Genomic DNA, 24,787 nt, shown 5'->3' with positions numbered 1-24,787 from the left:
AGTGAGACTGGTCCATTTCTTTTTTAACACAAGTTTCTTGTGTTTACTTGGAATCTCAAGCTAAGTTTGAAATTTCAAACACCTCTGATACTGGAAGCTCTGCGAAAATAAAAGAATGAACAGAGTATTTGAAGAATAAGTCTTTAACAGAGCACATGGAGCAAGGAAGAGTTTTTTGTTGAGAGTTGTGAGTGAAGTTGCGAATGCATGAGACTGAAACCAACTTCCTCTCAAGGCTGATTTTGGCAGAGTCCCTAAACAAGTGGTGTTGTTGCAGATGTCTGTGAAGATGTGGCCAGTATGGGGATTGAACCCATGACCTTGGCGTTATTAGCACCACGCTCTGACCAGCTGAGCTAACCGGCCTACTTTTGAGGTATTTGACGACCAATTTTTTTTTTTTTTAGTAGGTGAGTTGAAAGACTTTCAGTTGTTGTTAAAAAAACAAATGACTGCTTTCAATGCAATTATTTTATCATTTGCTGTAATGACTAAGCAGGATTGAAGTCGCTAATTCAAGTCTATCATCGTTGTGTATAGCTTGAACGTAGGCCGTATGGGATACCCAAGTTCATCGCGTAACATCAGCTCAACTCAGACTTACACTGCATGCCCTTTTGAAGATTTCTGACATGGAACAGACCTCGCAAAGCACTTTGTTTGTGTTTGTGCTAACGCTTCTAACCTTCCATTTAAAATCCTGTGACTTAATTTTATGAACGTAAAGACGAGTTTGAATACACTCATCTTTATACTTTTAGTCCTTTCAGTTTTTCTCTGGGAAAAACTCCTTGATAGTGACTCTGGCGCACTCTATATTTTCATTCTCCCCTACCCAAACCAGGATTTGAAACCCAGTCCTACTTATCTTTACCTCTTCTATTTCTACCCCCTACTCGAACCAGGGTTTGTATCCCCACCCCGCTATGACAGGCTTGCAGGTGTTGAGAGGCTGGGGTAGCTTGTGGTTGTGGAAGAAAAGATGGTTGTTGAGGTGTGAGGAGCAGTGATGGCTGGCGTTAGGGGAGTAACTCTGGGATGCCAGTGATCAATTTCGTGCGTCTTGGAGGTGTCGTGGGCCAAACTAGATTACACACTGATGAAAGGAGGTTCCCACCTGATGACCCTAATGGCATGTTGGTCAGTACTGCTCACTGGTCTATAGAGGGATTATAGGTAATTATTCAGTGAGACTGGTCCATTTCTTTTTTAACACAAGTTTCTTGTGTTTACTTGGAATCTCAAGCTAAGTTTGAAATTTCAAACACCTCTGATACTGGAAGCTCTGCGAAAATAATAGAATGAACAGAGTATTTGAAGAATAAGTCTTTAACAGAGCACATGGAGCAAGGAAGAGTTTTTTGTTGAGAGTTGTGAGTGAAGTTGCGAATGCATGAGACTGAAACCAACTTCCTCTCAAGGCTGATTTTGGCAGAGTCCCTAAACAAGTGGTGTTGTTGCAGATGTCTGTGAAGATGTGGCCAGTATGGGGATTGAACCCATGACCTTGGCGTTATTAGCACCACGCTCTGACCAGCTGAGCTAACCGGCCTACTTTTGAAGTATTTGACGACCAATTTTTTTTTTTTTTTAGTAGGTGAGTTGAAAGACTTTCAGTTGTTGTTAAAAAAACAAATGACTGCTTTCAATGCAATTATTTTATCATTTGCTGTAATGACTAAGCAGGATTGAAGTCGCTCATTCAAGTCTATCATCGTTGTGTATAGCTTGAACGTAGGCTGTATGGGATACCCAAGTTCATCGCGTAACATCAGCTCAACTCAGACTTACACTGCATGCCCTTTTGAAGATTTCTGACATGGAACAGACCTCGCAAAGCACTTTGTTTGTGTTTGTGCTAATGCTTTAAACCTTCCATTTAAAATCCTGTGACTTAATTTTATGAACGTAAAGACGAGTTTGAATACACTCATCTTTATACTTTTAGTCCTTTCAGTTTTTCTCTGGGAAAAACTCCTTGATAGTGACTCTGGCGCCCTCTATATTTTCATTACCCCCTACCCAAACCAGGGTTTGAAACCCAGTCCTACTCATCTTTACCTCTTCTATTTCTACCCCCTACTCGAACCAGGGTTTGTATCCCCACCCCGCTATGACAGGCTTGCAGGTGTTGAGAGGCTGGGGTAGCTTGTGGTTGTGGAAGAAAAGATGGTTGTTGAGGTGTGAGGAGCAGTGATGGCTGGCGTTAGGGGAGTAACTCTGGGATGCCAGTGATCAATTTCTTGCGTCTTGGAGGTGTCGTGGGCCAAACTAGATGACACACTGATGAAAGGAGGTTCCCACCTGATGACCCCAATGGCATGTTGGTCAGTAGTGCTCACTGGTCTATAGAGGGATTATAGGGAATTATTCAGTGAGACTGGTCCATTTCTTTTTTAACACAAGTTTCTTGTGTTTACTTGGAATCTCAAGCTAAGTTTGAAATTTCAAACACCTCTGATACTGGAAGCTCTGCGAAAATAAAAGAATGAACAGAGTATTTGAAGAATAAGTCTTTAACAGAGCACATGGAGCAAGGAAGAGTTTTTTGTTGAGAGTTGTGAGTGAAGTTGCGAATGCATGAGACTGAAACCAACTTCCTCTCAAGGCTGATTTTGGCAGAGTCCCTAAACAAGTGGTGTTGTTGCAGATGTCTGTGAAGATGTGGCCAGTATGGGGATTGAACCCATGACCTTGGCGTTATTAGCACCACGCTCTGACCAGCTGAGCTAACCGGCCTACTTTTGAGGTATTTGACGACCAATTTTTTTTTTTTTTAGTAGGTGAGTTGAAAGACTTTCAGTTGTTGTTAAAAAAACAAATGACTGCTTTCAATGCAATTATTTTATCATTTGCTGTAATGACTAAGCAGGATTGAAGTCGCTAATTCAAGTCTATCATCGTTGTGTATAGCTTGAACGTAGGCCGTATGGGATACCCAAGTTCATCGCGTAACATCAGCTCAACTCAGACTTACACTGCATGCCCTTTTGAAGATTTCTGACATGGAACAGACCTCGCAAAGCACTTTGTTTGTGTTTGTGCTAACGCTTCTAACCTTCCATTTAAAATCCTGTGACTTAATTTTATGAACGTAAAGACGAGTTTGAATACACTCATCTTTATACTTTTAGTCCTTTCAGTTTTTCTCTGGGAAAAACTCCTTGATAGTGACTCTGGCGCCCTCTATATTTTCATTACCCCCTACCCAAACCAGGATTTGAAACCCAGTCCTACTTATCTTTACCTCTTCTATTTCTACCCCCTACTCGAACCAGGGTTTGTATCCCCACCCCGCTATGACAGGCTTGCAGGTGTTGAGAGGCTGGGGTAGCTTGTGGTTGTGGAAGAAAAGATGGTTGTTGAGGTGTGAGGAGCAGTGATGGCTGGCGTTAGGGGAGTAACTCTGGGATGCCAGTGATCAATTTCGTGCGTCTTGGAGGTGTCGTGGGCCAAACTAGATGACACACTGATGAAAGGAGGTTCCCACCTGATGACCCTAATGGCATGTTGGTCAGTACTGCTCACTGGTCTATAGAGGGATTATAGGTAATTATTCAGTGAGACTGGTCCATTTCTTTTTTAACAAAAGTTTCTTGTGTTTACTTGGAATCTCAAGCTAAGTTTGAAATTTCAAACACCTCTGATACTGGAAGCTCTGCGAAAATAATAGAATGAACAGAGTATTTGAAGAATAAGTCTTTAACAGAGCACATGGAGCAAGGAAGAGTTTTTTGTTGAGAGTTGTGAGTGAAGTTGCGAAGTTACTGAAACCAACTTCCTCTAAAGGCTGATTTTGGCAGAGTCCCTAAACAAGTGGTGTTGTTGCAGATGTCTGTGAAGATGTGGCCAGTATGGGGATTGAACCCATGACCTTGGCGTTATTAGCACCACGCTCTGACCAGCTGAGCTAACCGGCCTACTTTTGAGGTATTTGACGACCAATTTTTTTTTTTTTTAGTAGGTGAGTTGAAAGACTTTCAGTTGTTGTTAAAAAAACAAATGACTGCTTTCAATGCAATTATTTTATCATTTGCTGTAATGACTAAGCAGGATTGAAGTCGCTCATTCAAGTCTATCATCGTTGTGTATGGCTTGAACGTAGGCTGTATGGGATACCCAAGTTCATCGCGTAACATCAGCTCAACTCAGACTTACACTTCATGCCCTTTTGAAGATTTCTGACATGGAACAGACCTCGCAAAGCACTTTGTTTGTGTTTGTGCTAATGCTTTAAACCTTCCATTTAAAATCCTGTGACTTAATTTTATGAACGTAAAGACGAGTTTGAATACACTCATCTTTATACTTTTAGTCCTTTCAGTTTTTCTCTGGGAAAAACTCCTTGATAGTGACTCTGGCGCACTCTATATTTTCATTACCCCCTACCCAAACCAGGATTTGAAACCCAGTCCTACTTTTCTTTACCTCTTCTATTTCTACCCCCTACTCGTACCAGGGTTTGTATCCCCACCCCGCTATGACAGGCTTGCAGGTGTTGAGAGGCTGGGGTAGCTTGTGGTTGTGGAAGAAAAGATGGTTGTTGAGGTGTGAGGAGCAGTGATGGCTGGCGTTAGGGGAGTAACTCTGGGATGCCAGTGATCAATTTCGTGCGTCTTGGAGGTGTCGTGGGCCAAACTAGATGACACACTGATGAAAGGAGGTTCCCACCTGATGACCCTAATGGCATGTTGGTCAGTACTGCTCACTGGTCTATAGAGGGATTATAGGTAATTATTCAGTGAGACTGGTCCATTTCTTTTTTAACACAAGTTTCTTGTGTTTACTTGGAATCTCAAGCTAAGTTTGAAATTTCAAACACCTCTGATACTGGAAGCTCTGCGAAAATAAAAGAATGAACAGAGTATTTGAAGAATAAGTCTTTAACAGAGCACATGGAGCAAGGAAGAGTTTTTTGTTGAGAGTTGTGAGTGAAGTTGCGAATGCATGAGACTGAAACCAACTTCCTCTCAAGGCTGATTTTGGCAGAGTCCCTAAACAAGTGGTGTTGTTGCAGATGTCTGTGAAGATGTGGCCAGTATGGGGATTGAACCCATGACCTTGGCGTTATTAGCACCACGCTCTGACCAGCTGAGCTAACCGGCCTACTTTTGAGGTATTTGACGACCAATTTTTTTTTTTTTTAGTAGGTGAGTTGAAAGACTTTCAGTTGTTGTTAAAAAAACAAATGACTGCTTTCAATGCAATTATTTTATCATTTGCTGTAATGACTAAGCAGGATTGAAGTCGCTAATTCAAGTCTATCATCGTTGTGTATAGCTTGAACGTAGGCCGTATGGGATACCCAAGTTCATCGCGTAACATCAGCTCAACTCAGACTTACACTGCATGCCCTTTTGAAGATTTCTGACATGGAACAGACCTCGCAAAGCACTTTGTTTGTGTTTGTGCTAACGCTTCTAACCTTCCATTTAAAATCCTGTGACTTAATTTTATGAACGTAAAGACGAGTTTGAATACACTCATCTTTATACTTTTAGTCCTTTCAGTTTTTCTCTGGGAAAAACTCCTTGATAGTGACTCTGGCGCCCTCTATATTTTCATTACCCCCTACCCAAACCAGGATTTGAAACCCAGTCCTACTTATCTTTACCTCTTCTATTTCTACCCCCTACTCGAACCAGGGTTTGTATCCCCACCCCGCTATGACAGGCTTGCAGGTGTTGAGAGGCTGGGGTAGCTTGTGGTTGTGGAAGAAAAGATGGTTGTTGAGGTGTGAGGAGCAGTGATGGCTGGCGTTAGGGGAGTAACTCTGGGATGCCAGTGATCAATTTCGTGCGTCTTGGAGGTGTCGTGGGCCAAACTAGATGACACACTGATGAAAGGAGGTTCCCACCTGATGACCCTAATGGCATGTTGGTCAGTACTGCTCACTGGTCTATAGAGGGATTATAGGTAATTATTCAGTGAGACTGGTCCATTTCTTTTTTAACACAAGTTTCTTGTGTTTACTTGGAATCTCAAGCTAAGTTTGAAATTTCAAACACCTCTGATACTGGAAGCTCTGCGAAAATAATAGAATGAACAGAGTATTTGAAGAATAAGTCTTTAACAGAGCACATGGAGCAAGGAAGAGTTTTTTGTTGAGAGTTGTGACTGAAGTTGCGAAGTTACTGAAACCAACTTCCTCTCAAGGCTGATTTTGGCAGAGTCCCTAAACAAGTGGTGTTGTTGCAGATGTCTGTGAAGATGTGGCCAGTATGGGGATTGAACCCATGACCTTGGCGTTATTAGCACCACGCTCTGACCAGCTGAGCTAACCGGCCTACTTTTGAGGTATTTGACGACCAATTTTTTTTTTTTTTAGTAGGTGAGTTGAAAGACTTTCAGTTGTTGTTAAAAAAACAAATGACTGCTTTCAATGCAATTATTTTATCATTTGCTGTAATGACTAAGCAGGATTGAAGTCGCTCATTCAAGTCTATCATCGTTGTGTATGGCTTGAACGTAGGCTGTATGGGATACCCAAGTTCATCGCGTAACATCAGCTCAACTCAGACTTACACTGCATGCCCTTTTGAAGATTTCTGACATGGAACAGACCTCGCAAAGCACTTTGTTTGTGTTTGTGCTAATGCTTCTAACCTTCCATTTAAAATCCTGTGACTTAATTTTATGAACGTAAAGATGAGTTTGAATACACTCATCTTTATACTTTTAGTCCTTTCAGTTTTTCTCTGGGAAAAACTCCTTGATAGTGACTCTGGCGCACTCTATATTTTCATTACCCCCTACCCAAACCAGGATTTGAAACCCAGTCGTACTTTTCTTTACCTCTTCTATTTCTACCCCCTACTCGTACCAGGGTTTGTATCCCCACCCCGCTATGACAGGCTTGCAGGTGTTGAGAGGCTGGGGTAGCTTGTGGTTGTGGAAGAAAAGATGGTTGTTGTGGTGTGAGGAGCAGTGATGGCTGGCGTTAGGGGAGTAACTCTGGGATGCCAGTGATCAATTTCGTGCGTCTTGGAGGTGTCGTGGGCCAAACTAGATGACACACTGATGAAAGGAGGTTCCCACCTGATGACCCCAATGGCATGTTGGTCAGTACTGCTCACTGGTCTATAGAGGGATTATAGGTAATTATTCAGTGAGACTGGTCCATTTCTTTTTTAACACAAGTTTCTTGTGTTTACTTGGAATCTCAAGCTAAGTTTGAAATTTCAAACACCTCTGATACTGGAAGCTCTGCGAAAATAAAAGAATGAACAGAGTATTTGAAGAATAAGTCTTTAAAAGAGCACATGGAGCAAGGAAGAGTTTTTTGTTGAGAGTTGTGAGTGACAGAATGAGGTTGCTAATGCATGAGACTGAAACCAACTTCCACTCAAGGCTGATTTTGGCAGAGTCCCTAAACAAGTGCTGTTGTTGCAGATGTCTGTGAAGATGTGGCCAGTATGGGGATTGAACCCATGACCTTGGCGTTATTAGCACCACGCTCTGACCAGCTGAGCTAACCGGCCTACTTTTGAGGTATTTGACGACCAATTTTTTTTTTTTTTAGTAGGTGAGTTGAAAGACTTTCAGTTGTTGTTAAATAAACAAATGACTGCTTTCAATGCAATTATTTTATCATTTGCTGTAATGACTAAGCAGGATTGAAGTCGCTCATTCAAGTCTATCATCGTTGTGTATAGCTTGAACGTAGGCCGTATGGGATACCCAAGTTCATCGCGTAACATCAGCTCAACTCAGACTTACACTGCATGCCCTTTTGAAGATTTCTGACATGGAACAGACCTCGCAAAGCACTTTGTTTGTGTTTGTGCTAATGCTTTAAACCTTCCATTTAAAATCCTGTGACTTAATTTTATGAACGTAAAGACGAGTTTGAATACACTCATCTTTATACTTTTAGTCCTTTCAGTTTTTCTCTGGGAAAAACTCCTTGATAGTGACTCTGGCGCCCTCTATATTTTCATTACCCCCTACCCAAACCAGGGTTTGAAACCCAGTCCTACTCATCTTTACCTCTTCTATTTCTACCCCCTACTCGAACCAGGGTTTGTATCCCCACCCCGCTATGACAGGCTTGCAGGTGTTGAGAGGCTTGGGTAGCTTGTGGTTGTGGAAGAAAAGATGGTTGTTGAGGTGTGAGGAGCAGTGATGGCTGGCGTTAGGGGAGTAACTCTGGGATGCCAGTGATCAATCTCTTGCGTCTTGGAGGTGTCGTGGGCCAAACTAGATGACACACTGATGAAAGGAGGTTCCCACCTGATGACCCCAATGGCATGTTGGTCAGTACTGCTCACTGGTCTATAGAAGGATTATAGGGAATTATTCAGTGAGACTGGTCCATTTCTTTTTTAACACAAGTTTCTTGTGTTTACTTGGAATCTCAAGCTAAGTTTGAAATTTCAAACACCTCTGATACTGGAAGCTCTGCGAAAATAAAAGAATGAACAGAGTATTTGAAGAATAAGTCTTTAACAGAGCACATGGAGCAAGGAAGAGTTTTTTGTTGAGAGTTGTGAGTGAAGTTGCGAATGCATGAGACTGAAACCAACTTCCTCTCAAGGCTGATTTTGGCAGAGTCCCTAAACAAGTGGTGTTGTTGCAGATGTCTGTGAAGATGTGGCCAGTATGGGGATTGAACCCATGACCTTGGCGTTATTAGCACCACGCTCTGACCAGCTGAGCTAACCGGCCTACTTTTGAGGTATTTGACGCCCAATTTTTTTTTTTTAGTAGGTGAGTTGAAAGACTTTCAGTTGTTGTTAAAAAAACAAATGACTGCTTTCAATGCAATTATTTTATCATTTGCTGTAATGACTAAGCAAGATTGAAGTCGCTAATTCAAGTCTATCATCGTTGTGTATAGCTTGAACGTAGGCCGTATGGGATACCCAAGTTCATCGCGTAACATCAGCTCTACTCAGACTTACACTGCATGCCCTTTTGAAGATTTCTGACATGGAACAGACCTCGCAAAGCACTTTGTTTGTGTTTGTGCTAACGCTTCTAACCTTCCATTTAAAATCCTGTGACTTAATTTTATGAACGTAAAGACGAGTTTGAATACACTCATCTTTATACTTTTAGTCCTTTCAGTTTTTCTCTGGGAAAAACTCCTTGATAGTGACTCTGGCGCACTCTATATTTTCATTACCCCCTACCCAAACCAGGATTTGAAACCCAGTCCTACTTATCTTTACCTCTTCTATTTCTACCCCCTACTCGTACCAGGGTTTGTATCCCCACCCCGCTATGACAGGCTTGCAGGTGTTGAGAGGCTGGGGTAGCTTGTGGTTGTGGAAGAAAAGATGGTTGTTGAGGTGTGAGGAGCAGTGATGGCTGGCGTTAGGGGAGTAACTCTGGGATGCCAGTGATCAATTTCGTGCGTCTTGGAGGTGTCGTGGGCCAAACTAGATGACACACTGATGAAAGGAGGTTCCCACCTGATGACCCCAATGGCATGTTGGTCAGTACTGCTCACTGGTCTATAGAGGGATTATAGGTAATTATTCAGTGAGACTGGTCCATTTCTTTTTTAACACAAGTTTCTTGTGTTTACTTGGAATCTCAAGCTAAGTTTGAAATTTCAAACACCTCTGATACTGGAAGCTCTGCGAAAATAAAAGAATGAACAGAGTATTTGAAGAATAAGTCTTTAAAAGAGCACATGGAGCAAGGAAGAGTTTTTTGTTGAGAGTTGTGAGTGACAGAATGAGGTTGCTAATGCATGAGACTGAAACCAACTTCCACTCAAGGCTGATTTTGGCAGAGTCCCTAAACAAGTGCTGTTGTTGCAGATGTCTGTGAAGATGTGGCCAGTATGGGGATTGAACCCATGACCTTGGCGTTATTAGCACCACGCTCTGACCAGCTGAGCTAACCGGCCTACTTTTGAGGTATTTGACGACCAATTTTTTTTTTTTTTAGTAGGTGAGTTGAAAGACTTTCAGTTGTTGTTAAATAAACAAATGACTGCTTTCAATGCAATTATTTTATCATTTGCTGTAATGACTAAGCAGGATTGAAGTCGCTCATTCAAGTCTATCATCGTTGTGTATAGCTTGAACGTAGGCCGTATGGGATACCCAAGTTCATCGCGTAACATCAGCTCAACTCAGACTTACACTGCATGCCCTTTTGAAGATTTCTGACATGGAACAGACCTCGCAAAGCACTTTGTTTGTGTTTGTGCTAATGCTTTAAACCTTCCATTTAAAATCCTGTGACTTAATTTTATGAACGTAAAGACGAGTTTGAATACACTCATCTTTATACTTTTAGTCCTTTCAGTTTTTCTCTGGGAAAAACTCCTTGATAGTGACTCTGGCGCCCTCTATATTTTCATTACCCCCTACCCAAACCAGGGTTTGAAACCCAGTCCTACTCATCTTTACCTCTTCTATTTCTACCCCCTACTCGAACCAGGGTTTGTATCCCCACCCCGCTATGACAGGCTTGCAGGTGTTGAGAGGCTGGGGTAGCTTGTGGTTGTGGAAGAAAAGATGGTTGTTGAGGTGTGAGGAGCAGTGATGGCTGGCGTTAGGGGAGTAACTCTGGGATGCCAGTGATCAATCTCTTGCGTCTTGGAGGTGTCGTGGGCCAAACTAGATGACACACTGATGAAAGGAGGTTCCCACCTGATGACCCCAATGGCATGTTGGTCAGTACTGCTCACTGGTCTATAGAAGGATTATAGGGAATTATTCAGTGAGACTGGTCCATTTCTTTTTTAACACAAGTTTCTTGTGTTTACTTGGAATCTCAAGCTAAGTTTGAAATTTCAAACACCTCTGATACTGGAAGCTCTGCGAAAATAAAAGAATGAACAGAGTATTTGAAGAATAAGTCTTTAACAGAGCACATGGAGCAAGGAAGAGTTTTTTGTTGAGAGTTGTGAGTGAAGTTGCGAATGCATGAGACTGAAACCAACTTCCACTCGGCTGATTTTGGCAGAGTCCCTAAACAAGTGGTGTTGTTGCAGATGTCTGTGAAGATGTGGCCAATATGGGGATTGAACCCATGACCTTGGCGTTATTAGCACCACGCTCTGACCAGCTGAGCTAACCGGCCTACTTTTGAGGTATTTGACGACCAATTTTTTTTTTTTTTAGTAGGTGAGTTGAAAGACTTTCAGTTGTTGTTAAAAAAACAAATGACTGCTTTCAATGCAATTATTTTATCATTTGCTGTAATGACTAAGCAAGATTGAAGTCGCTAATTCAAGTCTATCATCGTTGTGTATAGCTTGAACGTAGGCCGTATGGGATACCCAAGTTCATCGCGTAACATCAGCTCAACTCAGACTTACACTGCATGCCCTTTTGAAGATTTCTGACATGGAACAGACCTCGCAAAGCACTTTGTTTGTGTTTGTGCTAACGCTTCTAACCTTCCATTTAAAATCCTGTGACTTAATTTTATGAACGTAAAGACGAGTTTGAATACACTCATCTTTATACTTTTAGTCCTTTCAGTTTTTCTCTGGGAAAAACTCCTTGATAGTGACTCTGGCGCACTCTATATTTTCATTACCCCCTACCCAAACCAGGATTTGAAACCCAGTCCTACTTATCTTTACCTCTTCTATTTCTACCCCCTACTCGTACCAGGGTTTGTATCCCCACCCCGCTATGACAGGCTTGCAGGTGTTGAGAGGCTGGGGTAGCTTGTGGTTGTGGAAGAAAAGATGGTTGTTGAGGTGTGAGGAGCAGTGATGGCTGGCGTTAGGGGAGTAACTCTGGGATGCCAGTGATCAATTTCGTGCGTCTTGGAGGTGTCGTGGGCCAAACTAGATGACACACTGATGAAAGGAGGTTCCCACCTGATGACCCCAATGGCATGTTGGTCAGTACTGCTCACTGGTCTATAGAGGGATTATAGGTAATTATTCAGTGAGACTGGTCCATTTCTTTTTTAACACAAGTTTCTTGTGTTTACTTGGAATCTCAAGCTAAGTTTGAAATTTCAAACACCTCTGATACTGGAAGCTCTGCGAAAATAAAAGAATGAACAGAGTATTTGAAGAATAAGTCTTTAACAGAGCACATGGAGCAAGGAAGAGTTTTTTGTTGAGAGTTGTGAGTGAAGTTGCGAATGCATGAGACTGAAACCAACTTCCACTCGGCTGATTTTGGCAGAGTCCCTAAACAAGTGCTTTTGTTGCAGATGTCTGTGAAGATGTGGCCAGTATGGGGATTGAACCCATGACCTTGGCGTTATTAGCACCACGCTCTGACCAGCTGAGCTAACCGGCCTACTTTTGAGGTATTTGACGACCAATTTTTTTTTTTTTAGTAGGTGAGTTGAAAGACTTTCAGTTGTTGTTAAATAAACAAATGACTGCTTTCAATGCAATTATTTTATCATTTGCTGTAATGACTAAGCAGGATTGAAGTCGCTCATTCAAGTCTATCATCGTTGTGTATAGCTTGAACGTAGGCCGTATGGGATACCCAAGTTCATCGCGTAACATCAGCTCAACTCAGACTTACACTGCATGCCCTTTTGAAGATTTCTGACATGGAACAGACCTCGCAAAGCACTTTGTTTGTGTTTGTGCTAATGCTTTAAACCTTCCATTTAAAATCCTGTGACTTAATTTTATGAACGTAAAGACGAGTTTGAATACACTCATCTTTATACTTTTAGTCCTTTCAGTTTTTCTCTGGGAAAAACTCCTTGATAGTTACTCTGGCGCCCTCTATATTTTCATTACCCCCTACCCAAACCAGGGTTTGAAACCCAGTCCTACTCATCTTTACCTCTTCTATGTCTACCCCCTACTCGAACCAGGGTTTGTATCCCCACCCCGCTATGACAGGCTTGCAGGTGTTGAGAGGCTGGGGTAGCTTGTGGTTGTGGAAGAAAAGATGGTTGTTGAGGTGTGAGGAGCAGTGATGGCTGGCGTTAGGGGAGTAACTCTGGGATGCCAGTGATCAATTTCGTGCGTCTTGGAGGTGTCGTGGGCCAAACTAGATTACACACTGATGAAAGGAGGTTCCCACCTGATGACCCTAATGGCATGTTGGTCAGTACTGCTCACTGGTCTATAGAGGGATTATAGGTAATTATTCAGTGAGACTGGTCCATTTCTTTTTTAACACAAGTTTCTTGTGTTTACTTGGAATCTCAAGCTAAGTTTGAAATTTCAAACACCTCTGATACTGGAAGCTCTGCGAAAATAATAGAATGAACAGAGTATTTGAAGAATAAGTCTTTAACAGAGCACATGGAGCAAGGAAGAGTTTTTTGTTGAGAGTTGTGAGTGAAGTTGCGAATGCATGAGACTGAAACCAACTTCCTCTCAAGGCTGATTTTGGCAGAGTCCCTAAACAAGTGGTGTTGTTGCAGATGTCTGTGAAGATGTGGCCAGTATGGGGATTGAACCCATGACCTTGGCGTTATTAGCACCACGCTCTGACCAGCTGAGCTAACCGGCCTACTTTTGAGGTATTTGACGACCAATTTTTTTTTTTTTTAGTAGGTGAGTTGAAAGACTTTCAGTTGTTGTTAAAAAAACAAATGACTGCTTTCAATGCAATTATTTTATCATTTGCTGTAATGACTAAGCAAGATTGAAGTCGCTAATTCAAGTCTATCATCGTTGTGTATAGCTTGAACGTAGGCCGTATGGGATACCCAAGTTCATCGCGTAACATCAGCTCAACTCAGACTTACACTGCATGCCCTTTTGAAGATTTCTGACATGGAACAGACCTCGCAAAGCACTTTGTTTGTGTTTGTGCTAACGCTTCTAACCTTCCATTTAAAATCCTGTGACTTAATTTTATGAACGTAAAGACGAGTTTGAATACACTCATCTTTATACTTTTAGTCCTTTCAGTTTTTCTCTGGGAAAAACTCCTTGATAGTGACTCTGGCGCACTCTATATTTTCATTACCCCCTACCCAAACCAGGATTTGAAACCCAGTCCTACTTATCTTTACCTCTTCTATTTCTACCCCCTACTCGTACCAGGGTTTGTATCCCCACCCCGCTATGACAGGCTTGCAGGTGTTGAGAGGCTGGGGTAGCTTGTGGTTGTGGAAGAAAAGATGGTTGTTGAGGTGTGAGGAGCAGTGATGGCTGGCGTTAGGGGAGTAACTCTGGGATGCCAGTGATCAATTTCGTGCGTCTTGGAGGTGTCGTGGGCCAAACTAGATGACACACTGATGAAAGGAGGTTCCCACCTGATGACCCCAATGGCATGTTGGTCAGTACTGCTCACTGGTCTATAGAGGGATTATAGGTAATTATTCAGTGAGACTGGTCCATTTCTTTTTTAACACAAGTTTCTTGTGTTTACTTGGAATCTCAAGCTAAGTTTGAAATTTCAAACACCTCTGATACTGGAAGCTCTGCGAAAATAAAAGAATGAACAGAGTATTTGAAGAATAAGTCTTTAAAAGAGCACATGGAGCAAGGAAGAGTTTTTTGTTGAGAGTTGTGAGTGACAGAATGAGGTTGCTAATGCATGAGACTGAAACCAACTTCCACTCAAGGCTGATTTTGGCAGAGTCCCTAAACAAGTGCTGTTGTTGCAGATGTCTGTGAAGATGTGGCCAGTATGGGGATTGAACCCATGACCTTGGCGTTATTAGCACCACGCTCTGACCAGCTGAGCTAACCGGCCTACTTTTGAGGTATTTGACGACCAATTTTTTTTTTTTTTAGTAGGTGAGTTGAAAGACTTTCAGTTGTTGTTAAATAAACAAATGACTGCTTTCAATGCAATTATTTTATCATTTGCTGTAATGACTAAGCAGGATTGAAGTCGCTCATTCAAGTCTATCATCGTTGTGTATAGCTTGAACGTAGGCCGTATGGGATACCCAAGTTCATCGCGTAACATCAGCTCAACTCAGACTTACACTGCATGCCCTTTTGAAGATTTCTGACATGGAACAGACCTCGCAAAGCACTTTGTTTGTGTTTGTGCTAATGCTTTAAACCTTCCATTTAAAATCCTGTGACTTAATTTTATGAACGTAAAGACGAGTTTGAATACACTCATCTTTATACTTTTAGTCCTTTCAGTTTTTCTCTGGGAAAAACTCCTTGATAGTGACTCTGGCGCCCTCTATATTTTCATTACCCCCTACCCAAACCAGGGTTTGAAACCCAGTCCTACTCATCTTTACCTCTTCTATTTCTACCCCCTACTCGAACCAGGGTTTGTATCCCCACCCCGCTATGACAGGCTTGCAGGTGTTGAGAGGCTGGGGTAGCTTGTGGTTGTGGAAGAAAAGATGGTTGTTGAGGTGTGAGGAGCAGTGATGGCTGGCGTTAGGGGAGTAACTCTGGGATGCCAGTGATCAATCTCTTGCGTCTTGGAGGTGTCGTGGGCCAAACTAGATGACACACTGATGAAAGGAGGTTCCCACCTGATGACCCCAATGGCATGTTGGTCAGTACTGCTCACTGGTCTATAGAAGGATTATAGGGAATTATTCAGTGAGACTGGTCCATTTCTTTTTTAACACAAGTTTCTTGTGTTTACTTGGAATCTCAAGCTAAGTTTGAAATTTCAAACACCTCTGATACTGGAAGCTCTGCGAAAATAAAAGAATGAACAGAGTATTTGAAGAATAAGTCTTTAACAGAGCACATGGAGCAAGGAAGAGTTTTTTGTTGAGAGTTGTGAGTGAAGTTGCGAATGCATGAGACTGAAACCAACTTCCTCTCAAGGCTGATTTTGGCAGAGTCCCTAAACAAGTGGTGTTGTTGCAGATGTCTGTGAAGATGTGGCCAATATGGGGATTGAACCCATGACCTTGGCGTTATTAGCACCACGCTCTGACCAGCTGAGCTAACCGGCCTACTTTTGAGGTATTTGACGACCAATTTTTTTTTTTTTTAGTAGGTGAGTTGAAAGACTTTCAGTTGTTGTTAAAAAAACAAATGACTGCTTTCAATGCAATTATTTTATCATTTGCTGTAATGACTAAGCAAGATTGAAGTCGCTAATTCAAGTCTATCATCGTTGTGTATAGCTTGAACGTAGGCCGTATGGGATACCCAAGTTCATCGCGTAACATCAGCTCAACTCAGACTTACACTGCATGCCCTTTTGAAGATTTCTGACATGGAACAGACCTCGCAAAGCACTTTGTTTGTGTTTGTGCTAACGCTTCTAACCTTCCATTTAAAATCCTGTGACTTAATTTTATGAACGTAAAGACGAGTTTGAATACACTCATCTTTATACTTTTAGTCCTTTCAGTTTTTCTCTGGGAAAAACTCCTTGATAGTGACTCTGGCGCACTCTATATTTTCATTACCCCCTACCCAAACCAGGATTTGAAACCCAGTCCTACTTATCTTTACCTCTTCTATTTCTACCCCCTACTCGTACCAGGGTTTGTATCCCCACCCCGCTATGACAGGCTTGCAGGTGTTGAGAGGCTGGGGTAGCTTGTGGTTGTGGAAGAAAAGATGGTTGTTGAGGTGTGAGGAGCAGTGATGGCTGGCGTTAGGGGAGTAACTCTGGGATGCCAGTGATCAATTTCGTGCGTCTTGGAGGTGTCGTGGGCCAAACTAGATGACACACTGATGAAAGGAGGTTCCCACCTGATGACCCCAATGGCATGTTGGTCAGTACTGCTCACTGGTCTATAGAGGGATTATAGGTAATTATTCAGTGAGACTGGTCCATTTCTTTTTTAACACAAGTTTCTTGTGTTTACTTGGAATCTCAAGCTAAGTTTGAAATTTCAAACACCTCTGATACTGGAAGCTCTGCGAAAATAAAAGAATGAACAGAGTATTTGAAGAATAAGTCTTTAACAGAGCACATGGAGCAAGGAAGAGTTTTTTGTTGAGAGTTGTGAGTGAAGTTGCGAATGCATGAGACTGAAACCAACTTCCACTCGGCTGATTTTGGCAGAGTCCCTAAACAAGTGCTTTTGTTGCAGATGTCTGTGAAGATGTGGCCAGTATGGGGATTGAACCCATGACCTTGGCGTTATTAGCACCACGCTCTGACCAGCTGAGCTAACTGGCCTACTTTTGAGGTATTTGACGACCAATTTTTTTTTTTTTTAGTAGGTGAGTTGAAAGACTTTCAGTTGTTGTTAAATAAACAAATGACTGCTTTCAATGCAATTATTTTATCATTTGCTGTAATGACTAAGCAGGATTGAAGTCGCTCATTCAAGTCTATCATCGTTGTGTATAGCTTGAACGTAGGCCGTATGGGATACCCAAGTTCATCGCGTAACATCAGCTCAACTCAGACTTACACTGCATGCCCTTTTGAAGATTTCTGACATGGAACAGACCTCGCAAAGCACTTTGTTTGTGTTTGTGCTAATGCTTTAAACCTTCCATTTAAAATCCTGTGACTTAATTTTATGAACGTAAAGACGAGTTTGAATACACTCATCTTTATACTTTTAGTCCTTTCAGTTTTTCTCTGGGAAAAACTCCTTGATAGTTACTCTGGCGCCCTCTATATTTTCATTACCCCCTACCCAAACCAGGGTTTGAAACCCAGTCCTACTCATCTTTACCTCTTCTATGTCTACCCCCTACTCGAACCAGGGTTTGTATCCCCACCCCGCTATGACAGGCTTGCAGGTGTTGAGAGGCTGGGGTAGCTTGTGGTTGTGGAAGAAAAGATGGTTGTTGAGGTGTGAGGAGCAGTGATGGCTGGCGTTAGGGGAGTAACTCTGGGATGCCAGTGATCAATTTCGTGCGTCTTGGAGGTGTCGTGGGCCAAACTAGATTACACACTGATGAAAGGAGGTTCCCACCTGATGACCCTAATGGCATGTTGGTCAGTACTGCTCACTGGTCTATAGAGGGATTATAGGTAATTATTCAGTGAGACTGGTCCATTTCTTTTTTAACACAAGTTTCTTGTGTTTACTTGGAATCTCAAGCTAAGTTTGAAATTTCAAACACCTCTGATACTGGAAGCTCTGCGAAAATAATAGAATGAACAGAGTATTTGAAGAATAAGTCTTTAACAGAGCACATGGAGCAAGGAAGAGTTTTTTGTTGAGAGTTGTGAGTGAAGTTGCGAATGCATGAGACTGAAACCAACTTCCTCTCAAGGCTGATTTTGGCAGAGTCCCTAAACAAGTGGTGTTGTTGCAGATGTCTGTGAAGATGTGGCCAGTATGGGGATTGAACCCATGACCTTGGCGTTATTAGCACCACGCTCTGACCAGCTGAGCTAACCGGCCTACTTTTGAGGTATTTGACGACCAATTTTTTTTTTTTTTAGTAGGTGAGTTGAAAGACTTTCAGTTGTTGTTAAAAAAACAAATGACTGCTTTCAATGCAATTATTTTATCATTTGCTGTAATGACTAAGCAAGATTGAAGTCGCTAATTCAAGTCTATCATCGTTGTGTATAGCTTGAACGTAGGCCGTATGGGATACCCAAGTTCATCGCGTAACATCAGCTCAACTCAGACTTACACTGCATGCCCTTTTGAAGATTTCTGACATGGAACAGACCTCGCAAAGCACTTTGTTTGTGTTTGTGCTAACGCTTCTAACCTTCCATTTAAAATCCTGTGACTTAATTTTATGAACGTAAAGACGAGTTTGAATACACTCATCTTTATACTTTTAGTCCTTTCAGTTTTTCTCTGGGAAAAACTCCTTGATAGTGACTCTGGCGCACTCTATATTTTCATTACCCCCTACCCAAACCAGGATTTGAAACCCAGTCCTACTTATCTTTACCTCTTCTATTTCTACCCCCTACTCGTACCAGGGTTTGTATCCCCACCCCGCTATGACAGGCTTGCAGGTGTTGAGAGGCTGGGGTAGCTTGTGGTTGTGGAAGAAAAGATGGTTGTTGAGGTGTGAGGAGCAGTGATGGCTGGCGTTAGGGGAGTAACTCTGGGATGCCAGTGATCAATTTCGTGCGTCTTGGAGGTGTCGTGGGCCAAACTAGATGACACACTGATGAAAGGAGGTTCCCACCTGATGACCCCAATGGCATGTTGGTCAGTACTGCTCACTGGTCTATAGAGGGATTATAGGTAATTATTCAGTGAGACTGGTCCATTTCTTTTTTAACACAAGTTTCTTGTGTTTACTTGGAATCTCAAGCTAAGTTTGAAATTTCAAACACCTCTGATACTGGAAGCTCTGCGAAAATAAAAGAATGAACAGAGTATTTGAAGAATAAGTCTTTAAAAGAGCACATGGAGCAAGGAAGAGTTTTTTGTTGAGAGTTGTGAGTGACAGAATGAGGTTGCTAATGCATGAGACTGAAACCAACTTCCACTCAAGGCTGATTTTGGCAGAGTCCCTAAACAAGTGCTGTTGTTGCAGATGTCTGTGAAGATGTGGCCAGTATGGGGATTGAACCCATGACCTTGGCGTTATTAGCACCACGCTCTGACCAGCTGAGCTAACCGGCCTACTTTTGAGGTATTTGACGACCAATTTTTTTTTTTTTTAGTAGGTGAGTTGAAAGACTTTCAGTTGTTGTTAAATAAACAAATGACTGCTTTCAATGCAATTATTTTATCATTTGCTGTAATGACTAAGCAGGATTGAAGTCGCTCATTCAAGTCTATCATCGTTGTGTATAGCTTGAACGTAGGCCGTATGGGATACCCAAGTTCATCGCGTAACATCAGCTCAACTCAGACTTACACTGCATGCCCTTTTGAAGATTTCTGACATGGAACAGACCTCGCAAAGCACTTTGTTTGTGTTTGTGCTAATGCTTTAAACCTTCCATTTAAAATCCTGTGACTTAATTTTATGAACGTAAAGACGAGTTTGAATACACTCATCTTTATACTTTTAGTCCTTTCAGTTTTTCTCTGGGAAAAACTCCTTGATAGTGACTCTGGCGCCCTCTATATTTTCATTACCCCCTACCCAAACCAGGGTTTGAAACCCAGTCCTACTCATCTTTACCTCTTCTATTTCTACCCCCTACTCGAACCAGGGTTTGTATCCCCACCCCGCTATGACAGGCTTGCAGGTGTTGAGAGGCTGGGGTAGCTTGTGGTTGTGGAAGAAAAGATGGTTGTTGAGGTGTGAGGAGCAGTGATGGCTGGCGTTAGGGGAGTAACTCTGGGATGCCAGTGATCAATTTCTTGCGTCTTGGAGGTGTCGTGGGCCAAACTAGATGACACACTGATGAAAGGAGGTTCCCACCTGATGACCCCAATGGCATGTTGGTCAGTACTGCTCACTGGTCTATAGAAGGATTATAGGGAATTATTCAGTGAGACTGGTCCATTTCTTTTTTAACACAAGTTTCTTGTGTTTACTTGGAATCTCAAGCTAAGTTTGAAATTTCAAACACCTCTGATACTGGAAGCTCTGCGAAAATAAAAGAATGAACAGAGTATTTGAAGAATAAGTCTTTAACAGAGCACATGGAGCAAGGAAGAGTTTTTTGTTGAGAGTTGTGAGTGAAGTTGCGAATGCATGAGACTGAAACCAACTTCCTCTCAAGGCTGATTTTGGCAGAGTCCCTAAACAAGTGGTGTTGTTGCAGATGTCTGTGAAGATGTGGCCAATATGGGGATTGAACCCATGACCTTGGCGTTATTAGCACCACGCTCTGACCAGCTGAGCTAACCGGCCTACTTTTGAGGTATTTGACGACCAATTTTTTTTTTTTTTAGTAGGTGAGTTGAAAGACTTTCAGTTGTTGTTAAAAAAACAAATGACTGCTTTCAATGCAATTATTTTATCATTTGCTGTAATGACTAAGCAAGATTGAAGTCGCTAATTCAAGTCTATCATCGTTGTGTATAGCTTGAACGTAGGCCGTATGGGATACCCAAGTTCATCGCGTAACATCAGCTCTACTCAGACTTACACTGCATGCCCTTTTGAAGATTTCTGACATGGAACAGACCTCGCAAAGCACTTTGTTTGTGTTTGTGCTAACGCTTCTAACCTTCCATTTAAAATCCTGTGACTTAATTTTATGAACGTAAAGACGAGTTTGAATACACTCATCTTTATACTTTTAGTCCTTTCAGTTTTTCTCTGGGAAAAACTCCTTGATAGTGACTCTGGCGCACTCTATATTTTCATTACCCCCTACCCAAACCAGGATTTGAAACCCAGTCCTACTTATCTTTACCTCTTCTATTTCTACCCCCTACTCGTACCAGGGTTTGTATCCCCACCCCGCTATGACAGGCTTGCAGGTGTTGAGAGGCTGGGGTAGCTTGTGGTTGTGGAAGAAAAGATGGTTGTTGAGGTGTGAGGAGCAGTGATGGCTGGCGTTAGGGGAGTAACTCTGGGATGCCAGTGATCAATTTCGTGCATCTTGGAGGTGTCGTGGGCCAAACTAGATGACACACTGATGAAAGGAGGTTCCCACCTGATGACCCTAATGGCATGTTGGTCAGTACTGCTCACTGGTCTATAGAGGGATTATAGGGAATTATTCAGTGAGACTGGTCCATTTCTTTTTTAACACAAGTTTCTTGTGTTTACTTGGAATCTCAAGCTAAGTTTGAAATTTCAAACACCTCTGATACTGGAAGCTCTGCGAAAATAAAAGAATGAACAGAGTATTTGAAGAATAAGTCTTTAAAAGAGCACATGGAGCAAGGAAGAGTTTTTTGTTGAGAGTTGTGAGTGACAGAATGAGGTTGCTAATGCATGAGACTGAAACCAACTTCCACTCAAGGCTGATTTTGGCAGAGTCCCTAAACAAGTGCTGTTGTTGCAGATGTCTGTGAAGATGTGGCCAGTATGGGGATTGAACCCATGACCTTGGCGTTATTAGCACCACGCTCTGACCAGCTGAGCTAACCGGCCTACTTTTGAGGTATTTGACGACCAATTTTTTTTTTTTTTAGTAGGTGAGTTGAAAGACTTTCAGTTGTTGTTAAAAAAACAAATGACTGCTTTCAATGCAATTATTTTATCATTTGCTGTAATGACTAAGCAGGATTGAAGTCGCTAATTCAAGTCTATCATCGTTGTGTATAGCTTGAACGTAGGCCGTATGGGATACCCAAGTTCATCGCGTAACATCAGCTCTACTCAGACTTACACTGCATGCCCTTTTGAAGATTTCTGACATGGAACAGACCTCGCAAAGCACTTTGTTTGTGTTTGTGCTAACGCTTCTAACCTTCCATTTAAAATCCTGTGACTTAATTTTATGAACGTAAAGACGAGTTTGAATACACTCATCTTTATACTTTTAGTCCTTTCAGTTTTTCTCTGGGAAAAACTCCTTGATAGTGACTCTGGCGCACTCTATATTTTCATTACCCCCTACCCAAACCAGGATTTGAAACCCAGTCCTACTTATCTTTACCTCTTCTATTTCTACCCCCTACTCGTACCAGGGTTTGTATCCCCACCCCGCTATGACAGGCTTGCAGGTGTTGAGAGGCTGGGGTAGCTTGTGGTTGTGGAAGAAAAGATGGTTGTTGAGGTGTGAGGAGCAGTGATGGCTGGCGTTAGGGGAGTAACTCTGGGATGCCAGTGATCAATTTCGTGCGTCTTGGAGGTGTCGTGGGCCAAACTAGATGACACACTGATGAAAGGAGGTTCCCACCTGATGACCCCAATGGCATGTTGGTCAGTACTGCTCACTGGTCTATAGAGGGATTATAGGTAATTATTCAGTGAGACTGGTCCATTTCTTTTTTAACACAAGTTTCTTGTGTTTACTTGGAATCTCAAGCTAAGTTTGAAATTTCAAACACCTCTGATACTGGAAGCTCTGCGAAAATAAAAGAATGAACAGAGTATTTGAAGAATAAGTCTTTAAAAGAGCACATGGAGCAAGGAAGAGTTTTTTGTTGAGAGTTGTGAGTGACAGAATGAGGTTGCTAATGCATGAGACTGAAACCAACTTCCACTCAAGGCTGATTTTGGCAGAGTCCCTAAACAAGTGCTGTTGTTGCAGATGTCTGTGAAGATGTGGCCAGTATGGGGATTGAACCCATGACCTTGGCGTTATTAGCACCACGCTCTGACCAGCTGAGCTAACCGGCCTACTTTTGAGGTATTTGACGACCAATTTTTTTTTTTTTTAGTAGGTGAGTTGAAAGACTTTCAGTTGTTGTTAAATAAACAAATGACTGCTTTCAATGCAATTATTTTATCATTTGCTGTAATGACTAAGCAGGATTGAAGTCGCTCATTCAAGTCTATCATCGTTGTGTATAGCTTGAACGTAGGCCGTATGGGATACCCAAGTTCATCGCGTAACATCAGCTCAACTCAGACTTACACTGCATGCCCTTTTGAAGATTTCTGACATGGAACAGACCTCGCAAAGCACTTTGTTTGTGTTTGTGCTAATGCTTTAAACCTTCCATTTAAAATCCTGTGACTTAATTTTATGAACGTAAAGACGAGTTTGAATACACTCATCTTTATACTTTTAGTCCTTTCAGTTTTTCTCTGGGAAAAACTCCTTGATAGTGACTCTGGCGCCCTCTATATTTTCATTACCCCCTACCCAAACCAGGGTTTGAAACCCAGTCCTACTCATCTTTACCTCTTCTATTTCTACCCCCTACTCGAACCAGGGTTTGTATCCCCACCCCGCTATGACAGGCTTGCAGGTGTTGAGAGGCTGGGGTAGCTTGTGGTTGTGGAAGAAAAGATGGTTGTTGAGGTGTGAGGAGCAGTGATGGCTGGCGTTAGGGGAGTAACTCTGGGATGCCAGTGATCAATTTCTTGCGTCTTGGAGGTGTCGTGGGCCAAACTAGATGACACACTGATGAAAGGAGGTTCCCACCTGATGACCCCAATGGCATGTTGGTCAGTACTGCTCACTGGTCTATAGAAGGATTATAGGGAATTATTCAGTGAGACTGGTCCATTTCTTTTTTAACACAAGTTTCTTGTGTTTACTTGGAATCTCAAGCTAAGTTTGAAATTTCAAACACCTCTGATACTGGAAGCTCTGCGAAAATAAAAGAATGAACAGAGTATTTGAAGAATAAGTCTTTAACAGAGCACATGGAGCAAGGAAGAGTTTTTTGTTGAGAGTTGTGAGTGAAGTTGCGAATGCATGAGACTGAAACCAACTTCCTCTCAAGGCTGATTTTGGCAGAGTCCCTAAACAAGTGGTGTTGTTGCAGATGTCTGTGAAGATGTGGCCAATATGGGGATTGAACCCATGACCTTGGCGTTATTAGCACCACGCTCTGACCAGCTGAGCTAACCGGCCTACTTTTGAGGTATTTGACGACCAATTTTTTTTTTTTTTAGTAGGTGAGTTGAAAGACTTTCAGTTGTTGTTAAAAAAACAAATGACTGCTTTCAATGCAATTATTTTATCATTTGCTGTAATGACTAAGCAAGATTGAAGTCGCTAATTCAAGTCTATCATCGTTGTGTATAGCTTGAACGTAGGCCGTATGGGATACCCAAGTTCATCGCGTAACATCAGCTCTACTCAGACTTACACTGCATGCCCTTTTGAAGATTTCTGACATGGAACAGACCTCGCAAAGCACTTTGTTTGTGTTTGTGCTAACGCTTCTAACCTTCCATTTAAAATCCTGTGACTTAATTTTATGAACGTAAAGACGAGTTTGAATACACTCATCTTTATACTTTTAGTCCTTTCAGTTTTTCTCTGGGAAAAACTCCTTGATAGTGACTCTGGCGCACTCTATATTTTCATTACCCCCTACCCAAACCAGGATTTGAAACCCAGTCCTACTTATCTTTACCTCTTCTATTTCTACCCCCTACTCGTACCAGGGTTTGTATCCCCACCCCGCTATGACAGGCTTGCAGGTGTTGAGAGGCTGGGGTAGCTTGTGGTTGTGGAAGAAAAGATGGTTGTTGAGGTGTGAGGAGCAGTGATGGCTGGCGTTAGGGGAGTAACTCTGG

At 42.1% G+C, this 24,787-nt stretch overlaps 21 non-coding genes across 21 annotated transcripts; all 21 read right to left on the bottom strand.

Moving 5' to 3' along the window:
- Nucleotides 1-292: 292 nt before the first annotated feature.
- trnai-aau (transfer RNA isoleucine (anticodon AAU)) lies at nt 293-366 on the bottom strand. Its single transcript has one exon. It is a non-coding gene; the product is annotated as a tRNA-Ile (tRNA).
- A 1,112-nt stretch (nt 367-1,478) lies between these two features.
- Nucleotides 1,479-1,552, bottom strand: trnai-aau (transfer RNA isoleucine (anticodon AAU)). The gene has a single exon. It is a non-coding gene; the product is annotated as a tRNA-Ile (tRNA).
- A 1,113-nt stretch (nt 1,553-2,665) lies between these two features.
- On the bottom strand, nt 2,666-2,739 carry trnai-aau (transfer RNA isoleucine (anticodon AAU)). The gene has a single exon. It is a non-coding gene; the product is annotated as a tRNA-Ile (tRNA).
- Nucleotides 2,740-3,846: 1,107 nt separating this feature from the next.
- Nucleotides 3,847-3,920, bottom strand: trnai-aau (transfer RNA isoleucine (anticodon AAU)). Its single transcript has one exon. It is a non-coding gene; the product is annotated as a tRNA-Ile (tRNA).
- Nucleotides 3,921-5,032: 1,112 nt separating this feature from the next.
- Nucleotides 5,033-5,106, bottom strand: trnai-aau (transfer RNA isoleucine (anticodon AAU)). The gene has a single exon. It is a non-coding gene; the product is annotated as a tRNA-Ile (tRNA).
- Nucleotides 5,107-6,213: 1,107 nt separating this feature from the next.
- On the bottom strand, nt 6,214-6,287 carry trnai-aau (transfer RNA isoleucine (anticodon AAU)). Its single transcript has one exon. It is a non-coding gene; the product is annotated as a tRNA-Ile (tRNA).
- Nucleotides 6,288-7,407: 1,120 nt separating this feature from the next.
- trnai-aau (transfer RNA isoleucine (anticodon AAU)) lies at nt 7,408-7,481 on the bottom strand. The gene has a single exon. It is a non-coding gene; the product is annotated as a tRNA-Ile (tRNA).
- A 1,112-nt stretch (nt 7,482-8,593) lies between these two features.
- trnai-aau (transfer RNA isoleucine (anticodon AAU)) lies at nt 8,594-8,667 on the bottom strand. Its single transcript has one exon. It is a non-coding gene; the product is annotated as a tRNA-Ile (tRNA).
- Nucleotides 8,668-9,785: 1,118 nt separating this feature from the next.
- On the bottom strand, nt 9,786-9,859 carry trnai-aau (transfer RNA isoleucine (anticodon AAU)). The gene has a single exon. It is a non-coding gene; the product is annotated as a tRNA-Ile (tRNA).
- A 1,110-nt stretch (nt 9,860-10,969) lies between these two features.
- Nucleotides 10,970-11,043, bottom strand: trnai-aau (transfer RNA isoleucine (anticodon AAU)). The gene has a single exon. It is a non-coding gene; the product is annotated as a tRNA-Ile (tRNA).
- A 1,110-nt stretch (nt 11,044-12,153) lies between these two features.
- trnai-aau (transfer RNA isoleucine (anticodon AAU)) lies at nt 12,154-12,227 on the bottom strand. Its single transcript has one exon. It is a non-coding gene; the product is annotated as a tRNA-Ile (tRNA).
- Nucleotides 12,228-13,338: 1,111 nt separating this feature from the next.
- trnai-aau (transfer RNA isoleucine (anticodon AAU)) lies at nt 13,339-13,412 on the bottom strand. Its single transcript has one exon. It is a non-coding gene; the product is annotated as a tRNA-Ile (tRNA).
- A 1,120-nt stretch (nt 13,413-14,532) lies between these two features.
- trnai-aau (transfer RNA isoleucine (anticodon AAU)) lies at nt 14,533-14,606 on the bottom strand. The gene has a single exon. It is a non-coding gene; the product is annotated as a tRNA-Ile (tRNA).
- A 1,112-nt stretch (nt 14,607-15,718) lies between these two features.
- On the bottom strand, nt 15,719-15,792 carry trnai-aau (transfer RNA isoleucine (anticodon AAU)). The gene has a single exon. It is a non-coding gene; the product is annotated as a tRNA-Ile (tRNA).
- A 1,110-nt stretch (nt 15,793-16,902) lies between these two features.
- Nucleotides 16,903-16,976, bottom strand: trnai-aau (transfer RNA isoleucine (anticodon AAU)). Its single transcript has one exon. It is a non-coding gene; the product is annotated as a tRNA-Ile (tRNA).
- A 1,112-nt stretch (nt 16,977-18,088) lies between these two features.
- On the bottom strand, nt 18,089-18,162 carry trnai-aau (transfer RNA isoleucine (anticodon AAU)). The gene has a single exon. It is a non-coding gene; the product is annotated as a tRNA-Ile (tRNA).
- Nucleotides 18,163-19,282: 1,120 nt separating this feature from the next.
- On the bottom strand, nt 19,283-19,356 carry trnai-aau (transfer RNA isoleucine (anticodon AAU)). The gene has a single exon. It is a non-coding gene; the product is annotated as a tRNA-Ile (tRNA).
- A 1,112-nt stretch (nt 19,357-20,468) lies between these two features.
- Nucleotides 20,469-20,542, bottom strand: trnai-aau (transfer RNA isoleucine (anticodon AAU)). Its single transcript has one exon. It is a non-coding gene; the product is annotated as a tRNA-Ile (tRNA).
- A 1,120-nt stretch (nt 20,543-21,662) lies between these two features.
- Nucleotides 21,663-21,736, bottom strand: trnai-aau (transfer RNA isoleucine (anticodon AAU)). Its single transcript has one exon. It is a non-coding gene; the product is annotated as a tRNA-Ile (tRNA).
- Nucleotides 21,737-22,856: 1,120 nt separating this feature from the next.
- On the bottom strand, nt 22,857-22,930 carry trnai-aau (transfer RNA isoleucine (anticodon AAU)). The gene has a single exon. It is a non-coding gene; the product is annotated as a tRNA-Ile (tRNA).
- Nucleotides 22,931-24,042: 1,112 nt separating this feature from the next.
- Nucleotides 24,043-24,116, bottom strand: trnai-aau (transfer RNA isoleucine (anticodon AAU)). The gene has a single exon. It is a non-coding gene; the product is annotated as a tRNA-Ile (tRNA).
- Nucleotides 24,117-24,787: the final 671 nt, after the last annotated feature.

The sequence above is a fragment of the Leuresthes tenuis genome, unplaced genomic scaffold (genome assembly GCF_036924035.1).
Source record: "Leuresthes tenuis unplaced genomic scaffold, fLeuTen1.0.hap1 SCAF_9, whole genome shotgun sequence".
In the NCBI taxonomy this organism is placed as follows: domain Eukaryota; kingdom Metazoa; phylum Chordata; class Actinopteri; order Atheriniformes; family Atherinopsidae; genus Leuresthes; species Leuresthes tenuis.
Note: the sequence above shows the minus strand (reverse complement) of the source record. Positions and strands in the feature narration are given on the sequence as shown.